Below are 22,500 nucleotides of genomic sequence, written 5' to 3' on the forward strand. Positions count from 1 at the left end.
GGATATTTATAAGCCATAGACAATTGGTCACTGTTTTCAATACACTTCTAAAGTTAAATTAAATTAATTCCAGTTACTTGAATGTTATAAGATTTTTAGGAACTCATGTAAGTTTACTTCGGTTTTATTACTTTTATTGTGTTTACAAGGTTTTAGTTTTATGTGGTTAGTTTAATGTTTTAGGAATTGATGTAAGTTTACTGGGTTTTATTAATTTTATTGTTGACAAGGTTTCAGTTTTATGTGGTTATTTCAAAGTTTTAGGAATTAATGTAAGTTTACTGGGTTTTATTAATTTTATTGTTTACAAGGTTTTAGTTTTATGTGGTTAGTTTAACGGTTTTTTGTTTTTGTTTGTCTTTTGAATATATTTCCTAAGATTAAGCTTTGTGTATTCTTTGGGTGGTAGCTTTAAGAGAACTTTCTTATTTTCTTTAGTTTGCTTGTTTGTTTGTTTTATTTTGTGAGTTACTGTGATAATAATATTGTCTTGTCATGCTTGAAAAGCTAATGTATGGTGATTTTGTTTATGTGTAACGAGATCGTTAACACTTTGTCTATTTTTTCTGGACCATTCCTTCAGCTGTATTAAAATTTGTTGTCGTGGTTAATAAAATTGAATTGAATTGAAAATTGTGCGTTTCTCTTAAGTACACATTTCATATTTTTTTCTTTTAGACAGAAAAAAAAAGCCTTCACAACTCTCTCTCTCTCTCTCTCTCTCTCTCTCTCTCTCTCTCTCTCTCTCTCTCTCTCTCTCACATTGCTTCTAATCCCTTACCCCTATCCCTCTCCCTTTAACCCCCTCCGTCCTCCTCCCCTTCATCTCACTCATTCTGGCAATCACTTACAACATAAAACCTTTCGTGTCGTCGCTTCCATTCCCTCCTCTTTTACCCTTCCATCGGGATTCTTCTGTTTTAGGAGATCCCTATGATTATACTACTCCCTCCCTCCCTTTTATGTGACGCCTTTCCATCTTCATTCCATCCCTGTGTCTGTATGTGTGTGTGTGTCGAAGGGGAGGAGGCAGGGCAGGGTGTCTTAGCACGTCTCATGTTCTGTGACTGTGTGTGTGTTATATGTTTTGGTGAGTGATGGGAGTGAGGATAGAAGTGAGGAGGTAAGGAGAGGATGGATGGGAGGGGGTAGAAAATGGGGTAGAAAGGGGACGGGACGGGATATGAGGGAATGGAATGTAGGGAGAGGAGAGAGAGAGAGAGAGAGAGAGAGAGAGAGAGAGAGAGAGAGAGAGAGAGAGAGAGAGAGAGAGAGAGAGAGAGAGAGAGAGAGAGAGAGAGAGAGAGAGAGAGAGAGAGAGAGAGAGAGAGAGAGAGAGAGAGAGAGAGAGAGAGAGAGAGAGTATAGGATAGAATTACTGTGTGTAAATGCACCAAGTTTAACTAAATGGCAGTTGGTGAAGAACACACACACACACACACACACACACACACACACACACACACACACACACACACACACACACACACACACACACGCCCGGTAGCTCAGTGGTTAGAGCGCTGGCTTCACAAGCCAGTGGACCGGGGTTAGATTCCCCGGCCGGGTGGAGATATTTGGGTGTGTCTCCTTTCACGTGTAGCCCCTGTTCACCTAGCAGTGAGTAGGTACGGGATGTAAATCGAGGAGTTGTGACCTTGTTGTCCCGGTGTGTTGTGTGTGCCTGGTCTCAGGCCTATCCGGAAATAATGAGCTCTGAGCTCGTTCCGTAGGGTAACGTCTGGCTGTCTCGTCAGAGACTGCAGATCAAACAGTGAACACACACACACACACACACACACACACACACACACACACACACACACACACACACACACACACAGAAAACCCGGGAAAAATGTATCGAACAAGTAGAGACAAACAAACCGACCTAAACAGTTACCTCTACGTTAACGATACAAACAAGTTTTCCGTTGGCAAAGTTGTTTTCATGATTAAATTTCTCAAAAGAAGCCCGACTGGGGAATAAAAGATGGGTAGGAGAGGAGGGAGAGAACGAGGAGGAGGAGGAGGATAATGGGGAGAGGGACGGTTGTGTGTGAGGTTGGGGAAGGGGGAGAAGATGATGGGGAGAAGGGAAGTTTGGGGGAGGGTGGAGCAGGGGGAAGAGGAGGGGAAAGGAGTTTGAAGGTGTGTTAGGGAGAGGGGGGCAAGGGGGAAGAGGAGGGGAGCCAGCATGCTAGGTGAGATCCCATTAAGATACGCCCACTGCCACGGCAAGATATCAACACGAATTTTTAAACATTGAGCAGCGAAGGAGTTTGGTGTGTGTGTGTGTGTGTGTGTGTGTGTGTGTGTGTGTGTGTGTGTGTGTGTGTGTGTGTGTGTGTGTGTGTGTGTGTGTGAGTAAAGTTTTCACGTCACTGTAAGTGGAGGGCCTGAACGAACCTCGCCTAATACAGTACGTACCTACTTTCTGAGAATATATAAATCAATAATGATATATAATAATAGTATATTTGTTTGTTTATGATGACCTGTGACCGCTGAGGGAAGGGAGAAAGAGGAACACGAACACGGGGAGGAAGAGGAAGAGGAAGAGGAGGAAGAGAAGGAGGAGGGAGAGGACGAAAAATGAAATTGAGGACATGAATGAGGATGGAGATGACGAAGGCGATGAGAACAAGGACGCAGAAAAAGAAACAGAGATGAGTAAGTAAGAAATGAGTGAAAGCAAATAATACCATGTTGTAATCCCGAAGATGATGAGATTAAAGTGCAACGAATCACTTTTTTATTTTATTTTTTCTTCATACAAAGTTTACATTCTAAATATTTCACGCTGCAAAAGTGTCGTCGTCATCCTCCAATAGTTTCCAGGAATTCTTGGCCTGGAATGCTAACTAAGTCACTTGCTACAACATCCAATTTGGCTTCTACTCTCTCTCTCTCTCTCTCTCTCTCTTGTTTTTTTTTTCCTTTTTATCTTTAAGTCTTGTCTTGTCGATATGGATGATCAGAAAAAAGAAAACATTCAATTTCTACTTTTCTTATTCTCTCTCTCTCTCTCTCTCTCTCTCTCTCTCTCTCTCTCTCTTTCTTTTTATACTATGTCGAGTCTTGGCGAGATACATGTTAAAAAAAAATGTGTTTTGTTTTTGTCACTCCAGTTACTTTCCAGGAATGATCTTGTCTCTCTCGAGTAAAAATGTAACGAAAGTAAATATTGTAAAAGAAGAAAATACCGTTCATTATTTTGTCTCTTGAAAACTAGAATAAAAAGTAAACGTATATAAATATGGACGTAGCAGAAGACTCAGTTCGTGGAAATTCACTCAAAGTCTGCTGAAAAAATAAATAAATAAAATAATAAGACTAACTCAGTGAAGATTTAAGAGACTGATTTCACTAACTTCTTTTTAATATTCTTCCCCAATAAATGAAGTCATTCACTATATGCTACTGGGCTGAAAACGACTTAATAAATCATGATCACGAAAACACTACAAACACAAAACCTTCCTCAACACACACACACACACACACACACACACACACACACACACACACACACACACACACACACACACACATACATGTAAACCCCACCACCACCACAACCATCTTCACCGCCACTACTACTAATACTACCACTTCCACCACGGCAAGCCAAAGCAAACCACTTCCTTCCGCAAATCCCAGCAAGGTGCGGCCCACACTTAAGCACTCATTGAGCACCACACATAAATCTTGAGTGCTGTAGTAAATTAAATCCGTAATGGCGCCATAAATCCTCGGCGTTGAGCGTATTGCCGACCCTTCATCTCCTTCACTCTTTGCCCTCATGACGAAAAATGCGCCTCCCAACCTTCCTTCTTACCACAACAAATATTCCTGCTACCTGGGTCACTGTTATTACCCTCCCAACGCAGCACCTGTCCTCGCTACTCACCTTCCCTCCACGCACACTGGTATTCAGGTATTCTCATTCAGGAAATACACACTGCTCGTGTCTCTATCACTATTACTTACGTACAGGAAGTGTTGTAAAGTCTGTCTGGTTTTAATGTCTTGTTTTACGGTGAATGTTTGTTTGAAGAGTGAATGATGTGATGGTGGAAGTGCTTGGGGGTGATTCTGTGTGTGTGTGTGTGTGTGTGTGTGTGTGTGTGTGTGTGTGTGTGTGTGTGTGTGTGTGTGTGTGTGTGTGTGTGTGTGGTTATTTATTCATTTATTTATTATTATTATTTTTTTTAGGTGTTTCAGGTGCGGTTCTGTAATGTTTTTTTATCTTTAATTGTGGCTGTGCAAACTATAGATGCGTCTGTAAGGGTGAGTAGGTAAATAATTGATGTGAGTATGATTGTGCAGGTTTTGCGATGCTGCGTGAGTCTTAGCTGTAGTTGTGGAGATTCCGAGAGTGAATCTTTAAAATTTTTACCATTACTAAAACACATCAGATGGAAAAAGAAAACTATAAAAAAAAATAAAAAAGAATAAATAAATGAATAAAAAAAAATAGATACCTAATTTAATAACGTTTCATGACTCACAAATACAAAAGACACTTAACATTACAACTTTTTATAATTCAAAAGCGTCACTCACCATATCCTTATACAACGATCTTTGCTGCCCTACTTCAAACCCCTTATATAAAAAACATCCTACGTTTCTATCCTTCTGGCTCCTTATAATGAGACAACATCCACACCTGCCACTCCCTCATCCATCGCTACCAGATACACCCCTCCAGTACCATGACGCGTTTCCATATTCATTCTGCTTATTATTTGGTGATTTTCTACAGCTTCAGAAACTCATGTAGGAGATTAAAATAGTGAAGACTATGACCTTAATCTTCTGACCTCCATAGACCCTTCCTGATGTCAATAAAATGGTCTAATCGAACACAAAACACAAGGTAAAAATGTGTCCCAGTACTAAAGGCGTTAACACAGCACGACACAGCAAAGCAAAGCACAACACAGCACAGCGCAGCACACGGTCCCGAGCTAATCACCGGTACAGCACAGGCCACTAGTTAGCACTGATGTGATGATCAGGAGGTAAGCCGTGATTACTGCAATTACATGGCTCTAATGGAACGGTTGTCATGTAAATTGTATTAGTCGCTATACGTACGTTCAACAGCCCAACACACACACACACACACACACACACACACACACACACACACACACACGAGAGCCTTTGAACTTAGAATATCAATGACGCACGGAACAACATAATTAGCAAACATAAAAGAAAACAAAAAAAAAAGTAAATAAAAAAATATAGACTACCTCCAATTTTCATTTCCACTTTTTTTTTATATATTTTTTTCAGTCCTTTCCTTTCCCGCCCCCTTTTTTTTTTTTATCCCGTTTGACTTTTTACTGTTTAGTTAGTGTTATCGTTGTTGTTGTTGTTGGAGGAGGAGGAGGAGGAGGAGGAGGAGGAGGAGGAGGAGGAGGAGGAGGAGGAGGAGGAGGAGGAGGAGGAGGAGGAAGTATATCTAAAGGTAAAAAAAAAAAGAATAGTAAAGTAAATGAGTAAATAAGAGTAAAAAAAAAAGAAAGTGAAGGTAAAGGTGAAAGAAAAAAGAAAGGAGGAAGAGATGCAGGAGAAGACAAGAGGAGGAGGAGGAGGAGGAGGAGGAGGAGGAGGAGGAAAAGGAGGAGGAGGAAATGATAAAGAAAATAAATATACATAGGATAACCAAATATCAACACACCATCACTAAATCCTCACAATACTGATTGAAAAACGAAGGGAAAAAAAAAAAATGAAAGGAGGCAAAGTAGGAAAGACATTATGAATTATGAGGTTACGTATACAAGTGACTTTCCACACAAAACAATAGGGATAACAATATAAGGATAGGAAAAATAATGAAGACGAGGCAAAATAGGAGACTATAAGCTTACGTATACAAGTGACAATAGGGATAATAATATAAGAATAAAAATAAATAATAAAAAAAAGCTCTTAACATGTTTCGTCCTACCAAAAAAAAAAAAAAAAAAAAAAAAATGAAAGACGAGGCAAAGTAGGAAAGACATTACGAGGTTACGTATACGAGAGACTTTCCATACCAAACAACAGGGATAACAATATAAGAAGAAAGAATAAATAATAAAAAAAAAGACCTCTTCACGTTTCCTACAAAAGAGAGAGGCAAAGTAGGAGACATTGTGAGGTTACGTATACGAGAGACCTTCCATACAGATCAATAGGGGGAACAATTTAAGGAAAAATAAATAAACAAAACCGGCTCTTCTCCACGTGTTTCCTCCCACCACAACACTGCTGGTTAAGGCAGAGAAACACTTTGATCAACACTAAATTCTTTGCAAGGAACAGATTAGCCTTTTTTTCAGGGACATATTTTTTACAGGTTGTTTTCTGCCATATTCTTTTAGCAGGTGTAGCTCTAATTAGACATCGTATACAGCAAAAATAATGGATGGGACGTGAAGCGGGAGGAGGAGGAGGAGGAGGAGGAGGAGGGATAAGACGAAAATGGATCGTTGTACATGAAAAATAAGGTTGAAAAGATCTTTATTTTTTTTCCTCCCTTCCTTTTTTAGTTTACAACATTTTAGGTTGTCCTGGAAACCCTGAGCACCTAAGAATGGATGGACGCAAGGAGAGAGGGAGGGAGGGAAGGAGGGAGGGAGTTTATGAGGTAGATGAGATGAAAGGACCTCGTGTGTGTGTGTGTGTGTGTGTGTGTGTGTGTGTGTGTGTGTGTGTGTGTGTGTGTGTGTGTGTGTGTGTAATTCACCTCCTCGGTCGCCTGCTGGTCACCCAGCCAGTCTTTCCCATTACGGAGCGAGCTCAAAGCTAATAGACCGATCTTCGGGTAGGACTGAGACCACATCACACACAACACACACCGGGAAAGCGAGGCCACAACCCCTCGAGTTACGTCCCGTACCTATTTACTACTAGGTGAACAGGGGCCACACATTAAGAGGCTTGCCCATTTGCCTCGCCGCTTTCCGGGATTCGAACCCGGCCGTCTGTGTGTGTGTGTGTGTGTGTGTGTGTGTGTGTGTGTGTGTGTGTGTGTGTGTGTGTGTGTGTGTGTGTGTGTGTGTGTGTGTGTGTGTGTGTGTGTGATGAATGACTAAATAATTAACTAACATCATCTTTACTTTCATTTCCCTTCAATCATTAAACGCATTCTCTTCCTAAAGATTGATTCCCCATTCATTCATTCATTCGAAACCTGAAATATGGAGCAATTCCACCAATGAAAACACATCACCACAATTTACTCACAATACCTTCATTCACCAAACATTCTAATATAAATTTCTCCATCAGTTATTCACCAAGAGCGGCTGTACATTTGACTAACTTAATACGCTTGAAGAGTTGCCCATTGGAATATTAATAGGTCGTAACTCTTCTACATATCTTAAGTCCATTATTATAAGCTATTCTTCTTTATCGCTTCCTTTAAATATGCCGTGATATACACACACTAGCACACCCACCCTCCCTTCTATTCCCTTCCCTTGCCTTCCTTCCTTCCTTCCTTCTCTCAACTGCATAAACAATTTCACCTCATTCTGGCTCATCCTTTCCTGACCACTTAGTAATACCTCCTGTCCCTCTAGTTCATCCTCCTCCTCCTCTTCTCCTTCTCTCTTCCTTCTTTTTCCTTATCCAGTTTCATGTTCCATACATTTGGTCAACTATTCATTCAGTGTTGCCAATCTGTAACTGTTCCCTCTTCGATAACGTGTGTGTGTGTGTGTGTGTGTGTGTGTGTGTGTGTGTGTGTGTGTGTGTGTGTGTGTGTGTGTGTGTGTGTGTGTGTGTGTGTGTGTGTGTGTGTGTGTGTGTGTGTGTGTGTGTGTGTGTGTGTGTGTGTGTGTGTGTAGCTTATTTATCTCTAATACTAAAGCCAGTGTAGACTATTGTAGTTAAATTGAATATCCTAGTTAGGACCTAAAGGGGTGTTGTTGTCTGAAATCAAACGAGTTATTGATACGAGAGAGAGAGAGAGAGAGAGAGAGAGAGAGAGAGAGAGAGAGAGAGAGAGAGAGAGAGAGAGAGAGAGAGAGAGAGAGAGAGAGAGAGAGAGAGAGAGAGAGAGAGAGAGAGAGAGAGAGAGAGAGAGAAATAAGAAACGGCAATTCAATCCATTCTTAATGCACAAGATCAAATTAATTCACGACTTACTGTGATGAGGACCTTCACTTTTCCTCTCGACTCAGCAAACAATTAATTTATATCGTATTCCTGAGACGCAGCGAAAGTGGAAATACGAAACATAGAATGGAAAAGAGAGAGAGAGAGAGAGAGAGAGAGAGAGAGAGAGAGAGAGAGAGAGAGAGAGAGAGAGAGAGAGAGAGAGAGAGAGAGAGAGAGAGAGAGAGAGAGAGAGAGAGAGAGAGAGAGAGAGAGAGAGAGAGAGAGAGAGAGAGAGAGACTAGATTATTCCAATACATTAAATGAAAAGCAATGCAGATACTGATAATGAAATGAATAAATGAATTGAAAAATAAATAAAGGAAGAGAGAGAGAGAGAGAGAGAGAGAGAGAGAGAGAGAGAGAGAGAGAGAGAGAGAGAGAGAGAGAGAGAGAGAGAGAGAGAGAGAGAGAGAGAGAGAGAGAGAGAGAGAGAGAGAGAGAGAGGTAAGAGTATAAGATGTAATTATTAATGGAAATGTTTTAAAGACAGTACAGTTTTTAGCTTAATTAATTAATGCACCTGATGACTGCCACACATTTTATATTCTTACTCTCCTTCTCTTATTTACTTTCTTATCCTCCACTTATCACAATCTCTCTCCTTTACTTCATTTCCTTCTAACCATCCCTTATCTTTTCTTTCTTTCTCTATCTCCTTTTCATTCCTTTCTGTCTGCTTCCTTCTTTTTTATCTCCTTATCACATCTACTGGTTTGTTTTTTTCCCCCTCTTCTTCGTTTCCTTCTTTCCTCTTTCCTGTTTGTTTATTTCCTTCTTTACCTTTCTCTGCCTTCCTATATTCCTTCTTCTCAGCCTTTCTTTCCCTCCATCCCCTGTCCTCTCACTCTCTCCTATCCTTCCTTTCCTTCTCTATCCTTCTTTCCCCTTCTCTCTGCCTATCCTCTTCCTTTCCTCCACTTCTCATTCACTTGGTTAGTCAATTCTTTTTTGTTCTCTCTCTCTCTCTCTCTCTCTCTCTCTCTCTCTCTCTCTCTCTCTCTCTCTCTCTCTCTCTCGCATTTCTTGTTTTCGCCATCTTTCTTTCCTCCCAGTTCTCTCTTTCATTTTTTGCCCTCTTCATCTTCTCCTCCTCTGTCTTTTTCTTTTGTTTCTTGATTTCTTCATTTTCCTCTCTTCCCTCTTTCTCTTGCGTTCTTGTCTCTTTTGCTTTTATTCTTTTCGTCTGTTCTATATATCCTCCTTTCTTCTGTTTATTTGGTTTTCTCTCTCCTTCCCCGTTCTTCCATCTTTTATTTTTTTTTCTCACACCACCACCACCACCACCACCACCACCACCACCACCACCACCATGACTACCACTCCAGCGTCAACAGGCGTTCCAGCAACACCAAGTCTGCTGGAAAAGAATTTGTCCATCACCACTGCCATCACCACCACCACTGCCGCCACCTCCATGATCATCACCACCGACACGACACCCCTATCTTTCTTTTCACCACCACTAGTTAATTTTCTAGGTTATATTTCAATGATTTATTCTTCTTCGTCTTGTCTTTCAACTATAATTGATTGGTGATTTTTTTCAAGGTGGTTATGATGGTGGGGTGGGGTCATATTTCTCTCTCTCTCTCTCTCTCTCTCTCTCTCTCTCTCTCTCTCTCTCTCTCTCTCTCTCTCTCTCTCTCTCTCTCTCTCTCTCTCTCACACACACACACACACACACACACACACACACACACATTTCTATTACGCTAAGACTTCTTCCTCCTCCTCCTCCTCCTCCTCCTCCTTCTTCAACGATCGCACATGTTCCATCCTCCTTTCCTCTTCCTCCTTCTTCGACGATGGTACACGATTTTTTCCTTCCTCCTCCTCCTCCTCCTCCACGTCCTCTGCCTCCCACCACCATCACCACCAGCGCGGGGAGGAAAAAAGCAGAGGCGAGGCACGGAATCAGCCATAAAGCAAGAAATTAACGCGGCAGAATGCTATCAAGTGTCCACCGACGGCCACGTTGGAGAGAAGACGAGGAGGAGGAGGAAAGACGGGTAGAAGGAGCGTGGAGGGAAAGAGAAAAGGGCGTGAGGACGGGAGGGTGAAGCAGGAACAGGGAGAGAGAGAGAGAGAGAGAGAGAGAGAGAGAGAGAGAGAGAGAGAGAGAGAGAGAGAGAGAGAGAGAGAGAGAGAGAGAGAGAGAGAGAGAGAGAGAGAGAGAGAGAGAGAGAGAGAGAGAGAGAGAGAGAGTAGAAGAGATAGTGAGAGAGAAAATTGGGGATGGGAGAAGTAAGGAAGGGGAGGAAGGGGCGAGACACTGGAGTGAATGAAGGGAACAGAATGCATGAGGATGAAAGGAGTGAATGCATGAGTAAGGGAGTGCGGATGAAGGCAGGAGGGAGCGAATAAGTGATAATAACAGGGAAAGGGAAGAGAAGGAATGAATAAAGAGGGTGAAGGAAGCGAGCCGAGGGAAAGGAGAAAGTGAGAGGGAAGGGAATGAAGAGCGGAATTAAAGAGAGAAGTTAGAGAAATGTGAATAGAGATCACGGGGAGGAGGAAGCAAAGAGAATGAGCATGGGAAGAATCAAGAGAATAAAGAGGAAGAGATGAAGAGCAATAAAGAAGGGAAAGAGGCAAGAAAGCAGAGTGAAAGCATATACGAATGAAAAAAAAAAAAAAAAAATGCTGGAATAAATGGAGAGGAAGAAAACTGGAACAATAAAGAAGAGAATGAGATGGAAAAGCAAATAATGAAATCATGAAAGATGAAGAAATCATGAAAGATGAAGAAAGGAATAAATATGTAATAAATGTATAAATGAATAAATAGTTTGAGTTCATCTGATATTTTTGGTTCAGTAAAGTGTAGTTCAATGTCTTCTGATGATAGAAATTCAAATCATGTTCCCCCTTTTAGAAAATTTTAACGAAAGGACCTCAAATATAATCTATTCCATAAAGAAGAAGAAGAAGAAAAAAAAAAAACGTACATACGAAAACGTAAAATCGAGGCAGTTAGTGAAATCGAAAATAAGTAATGAATAAATAAGTAAAATAAATAGAAAAAAAATATATCAATGAAATAAACAAAATAATACAAATAAAAAAATAACGAATATAAATAAATAAACGAAAAAAAGGAACACGTACTTATAAAACTATGCTGCAAAATTCAATGTGTTTTTATTTATCTATTTATTAATTTTTCTACATTTTTTTTATATATATATAATTGGAGCCACTAACCCTCCCTTTCCCTGCTTCCCTTCCACATAAAGTGAAAAACGCACAATTATTCACAAAATATGGCACCAACACATACATATTTATCTCGAGTTTATGAAATGCTATAATGTACCGATTCATCATAGTGTGTGCCTACATAATGAATGCCCGTTAATATTATGTATGTATCTATGTATGTATGTATGTATGTATGTATGAATGAACATCACCCATATAACTTCACACACACACACACACACACACAGACACACATTACCTGGTCACCGGAACACCCTCGCATACCTGTGAATTCAGAAAAGAAAGAAAATTGGTCAGAATACATGTAAAAATAATAAAAAAAATAAAAATATATATGAAAAGAAATTAAGGATGAGAAAAAAAAAAAGGCGCAATTTTTCTTCACGGTTTACACTTCTAATATCGTCGAGAGGGAAAAATATATATATAAAAAAAAATCAACATAAAGAAAAGGCAATTTGAACAAAAATCAATGAAAGTTAATTCTTTTAAGTCTATTACCTACACCACCACCATCACCACCACCAACACCATCACCACCACCACCACCACCACCACTACCACCATCACCACCACTCATTTATTGTAACATCATAAAATTTTCGATACATTTTCTTTGCTGATCTGCATTTTTCATTTCATCTTTCAAATAATTCTCTCTCTCTCTCTCTCTCTCTCTCTCTCTCTCTCTCTCTCTCTCTCTCTCTCTCTCTCTCTCTCTCCAGTATTAGCAGCAATAGGTCTATCGGAAAACAGGGAAGGTACTCAGCCCATCGGCAAATCTATCTATAGGCCGATACTCTAAATGTATTGGTATTTCACCTAACCTAAAATTTGTCCTGCAACACCATTCTCAACTCCACTAATTTGTGAACCTAACCCTAATAAATAAATCCACATTAAATCTCTCTCTCTCTCTCTCTCTCTCTCTCTCTCTTTCAATTCTTGACTTCCCTCCCTCCCTTTCTCCTTTAATTTCCTTCAGATCCATTCTCTCACTCTCTCTCTCTCTCTCTCTTTCTCTCGCTGCTCCTCCCAATGCTTGTTTGTTTTGCTTTTTCTTTTTAAGTTGCTTATCTTTCTTTTTCTTTATCTTTGAAATCACATGCCACTGATTCAACTGTTTTACTATCGTTACTATTATTATTGTAAGTAGTAGTAGTAGTAGTAGTAGTAGTATGGTCATCGTCATCGTTGTCATCATCATCATCATCATCATCATCATCATCATCACCACCACCACCACCACCACCACCATCACCATTATCATCATCTATAAAGGTTCAGGAATTCAGTTTAATAGCATATCTCTTCGCGAATATTTTTCCCTCACCTTTTTTCATCAACTGCAATGATGAATTATAATTTAATTTCGATATTGCAAATGCAGCCTCTGGAACCCTGCACGCCCGCCCGTCCGCCCGCCAGTCCGTCCGCCCCGCCCGCCAGTGGTGACGCAATGCTGTATTGCCGGCCCCTATTGTTTATCGGCTATATAAACCATTAAACATTTTATTACATTGGGCATACTTGTGCTTATATATGATTGTCCAAATGTACCCTTTTTAATGCTCCTTCTCTTCCTCTTCCTTTTGTTTTTCCTTTCTTTCTTTCTGTGCTGTCCTCTTACACACACAAATAGTTAGCGCAGAATAATCAGGTTAGGTTAGGTTAAAGATGTATTCACGTTTGGATTTCTTTTGTACTCCTGGTCCTCCTCGTTTTATTCGTTTTTCTCCTCTTACTATTTTCCAAACAGATAAGGGTCAATTAATTAATTACTTATAGTTGTTTAATTACTGTTTCCTTTTCGAGAGAGAGAGAGAGAGAGAGAGAGAGAGAGAGAGAGAGAGAGAGAGAGAGAGAGAGAGAGAGAGAGAGAGAGAGAGAGAGAGAGAGAGAGAGAGAGAGAGAGAGAGAGAGAGAGAGAGAGAGAGAGAGTGAAGAAAAGCAATGAAAATTTAAAACAAAAATGCAGGAAGCAATAAATATGAAGAGTAATCTTATGTAATATGACGATCATGCAATAATACAGTAATAATAATAAAAATAATAATAAAAATAACAATAATAATAATGTAACAAAGCAAAAATGTCGTGACTCTCCCAAGATAAAGAAAACGAAGGAGACAAAAGATATTGCAGGAGAGAGAAAAAAAGAAAAAAAAAAGACAAAACAAAACAAGAAATGGAAGGAACAAAGAGAGAAAGGATGTGAAGGAAATTAAAGGAGAGAGAGAGAGAGAGAGAGAGAGAGAGAGAGAGAGAGAGAGAGAGAGAGAGAGAGAGAGAGAGAGAGAGAGAGAGAGAGAGAGAGAGAGAGAGAGAGATACACATCGGAACAAAAATACAAAAGGAAAAAAAAAAGAGGAAAACAGGAGAATAAAGGAAGACGACGCAAAAATAAACAAGTAAAATTGAGTAAATGAGGTAAATTGAAAAGAAAAATAGATGGAGGAAGCGAATTATGAAAGAAAACATGAGACAAAATGAATAACAAGGAGAGAGAGAGAGAGAGAGAGAGAGAGAGAGAGAGAGAGAGAGAGAGAGAGAGAGAGAGAGAGAGACGTCTTTTTTTACTGGTGGTTTTTTTTTTTCCCCTGTTTTAGGAAGAAACTTCTTCACTCTTTTCCACACACTTCCAATATTATTCTGGAGGAGGAGGAGGAGGAGGAGGAGGAGGAGGAGGAGGAGGAGGAGGAGGAGGAGGAGGAGGAGGAGGAGGAGGAGGAGGAAGGCAAACATAGCTGTAAAAATCATAAAAGGCATTGAGTGTTGTAATGAATTCAACATGAAACAAAAAAGAAAGAAAATAAAGAAAAAAAAAGGTGGGGAACATTTACAAAAAATGTGACGGTATAATAATAATAAAAAAAAAAAACATTTCACGAAAGGAATTAAATTATCATATTTTTTAAAGGAAAGTTGATGAAAAAAAGAAATAAAAATGAAAACAGAAAGGAGTTTGATAATGAGAGATTATTTATTTCTATCTCTATTACTATTTTTGTTTTTCTTTTCGCTCAGTTCTCCGTTTTCATATTTTAACTGAATTTCTTTTCCTTTCTTTGTTCTCAACTCTATTTTTGTGTGTGTGTCAGGCATATTAGTCTTTTTTTTTCTCAGTCTTTTACTTTTTCATGTTTAACTTTATCATGCATTCTTGTTTTACTCAGTGATGTTAATTTTCCTTCCTTTCTTTTTTATTCTGAGATGACTTGTCTTTCATGCTGAACTCTATCATCCTTCCCGTTAGCTGTGTTTATTCAATCTCATCTTTTTCGTTTTGATTATCCTCCCTTGTTGCTTAATTTCATAATCTTTCAAGTTTGTTTTCAGTTGTTTGTAACACTCAACGTGTCTTTAAAAAGGAGAGAGTCATTGCACATATTTGTTCAGATTCAAATCCTTAAAAGCGAAAAAAGTCTAAATGTCTTAATTCATCATTTAAATAACCAGTATTTACTTGATATTCTCACTTCAATATGCGCACTTTGTTTTCTTTATATGCATTTTTCCTTTACTAAATATCTCTATATTCTTTGTTTAAACAGTTGTTACTTTTTATTTCCTTTTTAATAAACACTACATACTTCTTGTAACCTGCGCTCAATTCAACTGTACTTCGTGTTTTACCTCAATCGTAAGTCCTTTTATCTACTGACAGTCCTTGCAAAACGTGACAACTAGCAGATTCTAAGCAGATCAAAGGGTATCAGATTGCAGGGAAGCTAAACACAGACTACTGACAATGAATCTCGTCTCGTTGGTTTCTCCTCTACTCCTCGCTACCAACGTGGGAAAAAAAATCTTGATGTACTTTGATACGAAGTGAAAGAAACCACTAGTATTACCTAAGGCAGTATTGAATTAGCGTGCAGGTGGCAATTGATAAAAAGAGGAAAAAAATATATAAAAACGTAATAGGGAAGAAGGAAATATTTGAGGAGAATCTCGTACTGTGTTTCCGGTAATCATGTCGTTCACTGTTCTCTATTACGATGGATCAGATGATGTGCTTCGCGATGCATGTTATTGTGTATTTTATTTTTCTTTCCATTTTTTTTTTTTTTTTCGTGAAGTGACAAGGGTTTAGAGAAGAGTATTAGTCTTCCATCATTATTCCTACCCAGTGTATGCATCTCCTGTTACTTTCATTCATATAGTAACTCCTTCTTCTTCATTCAGGTCTGAGTTAGTTACATCTGACAACCACCACCTGTTATGTCTCTCTCCTACAGTGTCATATATCCGCAGTAAATAAAAAAAAAAAAAAAAAAAAAACTCCTACTGCACTTATGTATACGGTCCTTTAAATTAATTGACTTTAAAAGATAATGTTACAGTAAAAGATGGAAAGTATAACAGTTCGCTTATCGCCTTTCATGTTGCTTCTAAAAACTACTTTCTGCTTCAGCGTCTCCCTTCAGTCCATCCCCTAGATAAATATTTTTAATTCATCAATCGTAACACTTCCTCTATCAGGCATGAGAGAGAGAGAGAGAGAGAGAGAGAGAGAGAGAGAGAGAGAGAGAGAGAGAGAGAGAGAGAGAGAGAGAGAGAGAGAGAGAGAGAGAGAGAGAGAGAGAGAGAGAGAGAGAGAGAGAGAGAGAGAGAGAGAGAGAGAGAGAGAGAGTTGATAGACAGACAGACAGACAGACAGACAGACAGACAGACAGACAGACAGACAGACAGACACACACACACACACACACACACACACACACACACACACACACACACACACACACACACACACCCGGTAGCTCAGTGGTTAGAGCTCTGGTTTCACAAGCCAGAGGACCGGGGTTCGATTCCTCCTTCAACGTCCACCGTCCCCAGAAAATACTGTGTTTCTCTATTTACTGATCTTATTACCTCATTTAGCGCTGATAAAAGAGAAATAATACATATATGGAATAAAAAAAAAAAAAGATCTTTGAAGTCCCATCTCACTATAGTCACGTGATACTGAATCTTACCTTCACACACACACACACACACACACACACACACACACACACAATTCCTCAGTTGCTCCCCACACCCTATTTATTGATCTAAAAAAGAGTTCGCCCGGCGCTGCAAATTATATGAAACATAACTCTCGTAATTCTTCCAGCAGGCATTTCCTTCTGTCTTGACGCGGCGAGTTCCCTCAACCCTGGCTCTGCTTCTGATACCCCGCCATGCCCGCCAGCAGAACACTAGCGACCACACCCGTAAGAGAGACACGAAGCCAGACAGACAGGTGGGTGGATAGATAAAAAGAATAGATACATAGATAGATAGATAGATAGATAGATAGATACACACAGAGAGAGAGAGAGAGAGAGAGAGAGAGAGAGAGAGAGAGAGAGAGAGAGAGAGAGAGAGAGAGAGAGAGAGAGAGAGAGAGAGAGAGAGAGAGAGAGAGAGAGAGAGAGAGAGAGAGAGAGAGAGAGAGAGAGACAGACAGACAGACAGACAGACAGACAGACAGACACACACACACACGGTAGCTCAGTGGTTAGAGCGCTGGCTTCACAAGCCAGAGGACCGGGGTTCGATTCCCCGGCCGGGTGGAGATATTTGGGTGTGTCTCCTTTCAGGAGACTCAATAGCAGTGAGTAGGTACGGGATGTAAATCGAGGAGTTGTGACCTTGTTGTCCCGGTGTGTGGTGTGTGCCTGGTCTCAGGCCTATCCGAAGATCGGAAATAATGAGCTCTGAGCTCGTTCCGTAGGGTAACGTCTGGCTGTCTCGTCAGAGACTGCAGCAGATCAAACAGTGAAACACACACTCAACTTACGCGAAAAAAAAAAAAAAAAAAATTGACATCGAGTGTAAACTAACAGTTGTACATAACAATATTGCTAAACCCGTACCTAAAAAAGGGAAAGGATCATGTTACCAATAGCAATTATGAAGCTAACAGAAACTTTGATGCAAACACCATAACCTCAAACACAAAGAGGTAATAAACACACACAGAGCCGGACAGTAATACACGTCACACACAGAGTCTTTGTACCAGCTATACTGTAGTAGTAATTCCTTTCCTACTGTCAGTCAATGGACCACATTCTCAAACACTTCTGCACTGAACGTCCACTAGTTTCGAAAGGCTCCAGATGGACGGTATAGAAAATTTTAAGAGAGTTTATACTGTTCAAGTGACATAATAAGAAGTCTGCTATATATGATGGTACAATGGATTCTAAGAGTGTTTAAATTGTTCGTGACACAATAACAAGACTGCTATATATGATGGTACAGGGGATCTTAAGAGTGTTTATACTGTTCAAGAGACATAACAACACAATAGTTACATATTATTAACAGGGAAAAAATCTTGAAAACGCGGCTAATCATCTATAAGGCCTTCAAAAATAGACGTAGTATGAAAGCAAAATATTCATAAAACTCAATCTCTTCTTTGTCTGACATACGGATCAAAACTTAAATATTTCGGGGACTGGCGTCTAAGTGGGCCTATTTGTTTAGTCGTTCTTTTGTTGCCCTTGGCCAGGTTTCCCCCTCTTACATAAAAGAGAGACAAAAAAAAAAAAAAAAAAGAAATCTACACGCGCAAAACAAATATACTGCTACAGAAAGTAAGTCAATCATGATGAGAGAGAGAGAGAGAGAGAGAGAGAGAGAGAGAGAGAGAGAGAGAGAGAGAGAGAGAGAGAGAGAGAGAGAGAGAGAGAGAGAGAGAGAGAGAGAGAGAGAGAGAGAGAGAGAGAGAGAGAGAGAGAGAGAGAGATTTCAGAGCAACAAAAACCACGAATCTCAATAAACAAAAGCGGGTATAGGAATGTAATTTTTTTTTTTTTCCACACCCATTGACACAAGTCTAAGAATTTCCTCCCTCTCCCTCTTCCTCTCTTCCCGAAGCTGACAAGAACGTTCACTACATCTGGTTCATTCAACTCTGACCTCACAATTCTAGGCAATGTCAACTTCTTACAACATTTCAGACAATCGGTCATGTAAATCTTCAGGAGAATTTTTTTTTTTTGATGGTTTAACTAGAATTTACGTCAGCAGTCTCGAGTGAGTGAGTGTAGTGTAGTTACTGAATTGAGGAGTGTGAGGGAGTGATTGAGCCGCGAATAAGTAAACGAGAGTGAATACAAGGATGAAAGTGAACGTGCATGAGTGTGTGATGAAAAGTGAACAGATTTAGGGAACGAGTCAGTGAAAAGTGCAGAGAAAAAAAAAATGAATGAGTTAAAAAGTTAATTGAATTCATTCTTCCCTTATCCTCCTCCTCCTCCATCCTATAACCACACGTCTTTCTCCTCCTCCTCCTCCTCCTCCTCCTCCTCCTCCTCTCTATCAAAAGCCACGGCACATTATTCTCCTCCTTCTCCTTCTCCTCCTCCTCGTCCTCATCGTCGTCTTAGTCATCCCCTTATCATTCTTTTCCTACTTTCGTTTATAAACAACACCGCTTTACCGTTGCTTTTTTTTTTTCTTTTCCTAAAATAATAACAGTACAGGAAACACTAAATTTAGGGATGATGAAGTAATATTATTGTTGCCATTGTTATTATTATTATTATCATTATCATCATCATTATTGCTATTATTATTACCGTTAATTTCATTATCAGTAATAATTTGCTTTTGTTGTTACTGCTATTGTTGTTGTTATTACTGTTGTTCCAGGACTAGATATTGATGTTGTTCTTATTGGTCGTAGTGGTGGTGGTGTTCATAATGCACAACACCAACACCACCACCACCGTATTCAAAACCATGCACTGAAAGAATAATGACCACTACCACTACCACCACCACCACAACCACCACACCTAACGGATATACCACCACTCCCTCCACCGCTCCCTTACTCCACAAACTGTCCTCCCTTCCCTCCACCGCTTTGCATTCTGTCTTCCTTCACCTCCTTCCCTCCCTTCTCTCTCCCTCCACTATACTCTCCATTTTCTCCTCTCCTCCTCCTCCTCTTCCTTCCATTCTTGTTTCTCCTCCATTCGTTCACCACACTTTTTAAATCCCATCTCTCCCTCTCCCTTCCATTTTACACTATTCTCTCTCTCTCTCTCTCTCTCTCTCTCTCTCTCTCTCTCTCTCTCTCTCTCTCTCTCATTCCATCCTGATTACTTGTTTTTTGCAACTTTTAATATATTTTTGTTGAATTCCTCCTCACCCCCCCCCCTCTCTCTCTCTCTCTCTCTCTCTCTCTCTCTCTCTCTCTGTAAACTAAGATAAAGTTTTCTTAATCTTGAATACACAACACATAATCACATCAACACAAGCAAACAGGCATGCAGCTAAACACACACACACACACACACACACACACACACACACACACACACACACACACACACACACACACACACACACACACAGTAGTCTCTAGATAAAACATAATAAAACACAATTACACGCTAGAATACATATGTTTAGGGCACAAGAAAATTCAATCATTTGTTTACCAGAGAAGAGAGAAGAGAGAGAGAGAGAGAGAGAGAGAGAGAGAGAGAGAGAGAGAGAGAGAGAGAGAGAGAGAGAGACGTACTATTTATTTTTTTCCTGAGTCATCATCTTTCTTTATTACTTCCCTCTTCTTCTTCTTCCTCCTCCTCCTCCTCTTCCTCCTCTTCCTTCTACTTACGTCATTTCCTTTCATTGAACTTTCTTTTTTCCTTTAATCATATTTCACCATTGTGTCATTTACTTTGTACTCTCTCTCTCTCTCTCTCTCTCTCTCTCTCTCTCTCTCTCTCTCCATTTTCTTGGAATGATCAAAATAACACACAAAAAAATGTACTGAGAGAGAGAGAGAGAGAGAGAGAGAGAGAGAGAGAGAGAGAGAGAGAGAGAGAGAGAGAGAGAGAGAGACCTGCAACTTCCATATTTGTAAAAGCAGAAGTCACCAGCTTTTCCTCTAAGTGGCATAACGTGTGTGTGTGTGTGTGTGTGTGTGTGTGTGTGTGTGTGTGTGTGTGTGTGTGTGTGTGTGTGTGTGTGTGTGTGTGTGTGTGTGTGTAGTTGGAGGTTTGCATTTAAATTCTCATCAATTCTTTCCCCCTTTTTATTTTCGTTCCTTATCTTATTATTTTTATTTATTAGTTAAGTTTCCCTCGCCAGTTTTGTTTGCACGTCTGTCTGTCCTTCTTTTTCCTCCTAATCTCTCTCTCTCTCTCTCTCTCTCTCTCTCTCTCTCTCTCTCTCTCTCTCTCTCTCTCTCTCTCTCTCTCTCTCTCTCTCTCTCTCTTTAACAACCCTTTTCTTTTTTCACCTTCACAACTTAAATTCCTTTCCCTCCTCTTGCTCCTTCATCTCCTCTCTCTCTCTCTCTCTCTCTCTCTCTTCCCTGCTCCCCTCAGACCTCTTTTGTAGCTCCCTCACCCTAGTCCTCCTCCCCTTCCTTGTTCTCTTCTTTCCTCCTTCTCTCCTCCTCCTCCTCCTCCTCTTCCTGCATGAGGGAGTAATGGTGTGGCCGTGTTGCAACAATGATGAAAATTATAATATGCAACGGCCGGGAAGAAGAGGAGGAGGAGGAGGAGGAGGAGGAGGAGGAGGAGGAGGAGGAGGAGGAGGAGGAGGAGGAGGAGACGACAGGAAGCTGGTGATGTTGAGAGGAAACTGTGTATGTGTGTCTGAGAGAGAGAGAGAGAGAGAGAGAGAGAGAGAGAGAGAGAGAGAGAGAGAGAGAGAGAGAGAGAGAGAGAGAGAGAGAGAGAGAGAGAGAGAGAGAGAGAGAGAGAGAGAGAGAGAGAGAGAGAGAGAGAGAGAGACTTCAATAACCTCGTAAAAAAATATAAATGCGTTTTTTGTGAAAGAGGGTGAGAGTAAGTGGAGAAGAGAAGTAAAATGAGGAAGAAAAAAGAAAAAAGAAGATGAGTAAGAAGATAAGGATGAGAGTGAAGAGATGGAGAAGGAGAAAGATAATGAAGAAGAAATGATAAAGAAGGAATGGGTGGAGATGAAGGAGGAGGAAAAGGTGGAGAGGCGACGGGAGGAAAAAAAAAAAAGGCTAATAATGATGATGATGATGATGATAATTAAAAAAAAAAAAAAAACAATGAGAGGAAAAATAGTAAAAAAAAAAAAAACAAGAGGAAAAGAAGAAGAATAGGAAGATGAAAAAGGGAAAAGGAAAGGGGAAAGGAGAAAAGAGAAGGAAGAGGAAGAACAAGCAGATAAGATGGTCAAAATAAAAGAAAACTAGAACAAATAGATGAGGAGGAGGATGATGATGAGGAGGAGGAGGAAAAAGAAGAGGATAACAATAATTAATGATGATAATGATAAGAAGGAAGAAATAAAAAAAAAGGAAAGAAAAAACAAAAGAGGAAAAGATGAAGGAAAGTAAGATAAAAAAAAGGAAAGTAGAAAAGGAAGAGGAAGAGAAAGGAAACACAAGTAAAATGATTAAAACAAAAGAAAACTGGAACAAATAGATGAGGAGGAGGAGGAGGAGGAGGAGGAGGAGGAGGAGGAGGAGAAAATGTGGAGGTAATGGAAGGGAGGATTAATGCGTATAAAAGGTAACAGTTTCGTACCGTCATTAGAAGTGCAGGTAATTTCCATCCACCTGCAATTATATCTCTACTGTGTTAATTTGTACACTGCCTTTTTATTCACACCTGCTACTCTGCCTTACTTTACTACACAACGGGGAGGAGAGAAGGTACAAATATATTCTCTCTCTCTCTCTCTCTCTCTCTCTCTCTCTCTCTCTCTCTCTCTCTTACTTTTTCTTTATTTTTCTTCCAATTCGTATTTCTTATAGCCTGTTATTCTTACATTTTCATTTATTCATCTATTCATTCTTCTTTTGTGTTCTATTATTTTGATTCTTTGTTGATTGACTATATTGTCTCCATTCTACTTTCTCTCTTTTTCTTTCTTATTTTTTCTTTCCTTATTTTTTTTTCAGACTGGGAACGTTTTTCGTATGTATTATTCAAAATTTTACTGCATTCGTGTTATTTTTTTTTATTTCATTTGTGACTTTCATTTACTCTCCAATTGTCATCATTTTCAATATCTTTACTACTACTACTACTACTACTACTACTACTACTACTACTACTACTTCTTCTAACCTAACCTAACCTAACCTACTTCTATTATTACTAC

At 39.7% G+C, this 22,500-nt stretch overlaps 1 protein-coding gene across 3 annotated transcripts in view; it reads right to left on the bottom strand.

Annotated features, from left to right (window-relative positions):
• The window catches only part of LOC123520860, a 1,438,509-nt gene that overhangs the window by 150,510 nt on the left and 1,265,499 nt on the right, over window positions 1–22,500 (bottom strand). The window lies entirely within an intron of this gene.

Source organism: Portunus trituberculatus, chromosome 47, assembly GCF_017591435.1.
Source record: "Portunus trituberculatus isolate SZX2019 chromosome 47, ASM1759143v1, whole genome shotgun sequence".
Lineage (NCBI taxonomy): Eukaryota > Metazoa > Arthropoda > Malacostraca > Decapoda > Portunidae > Portunus > Portunus trituberculatus.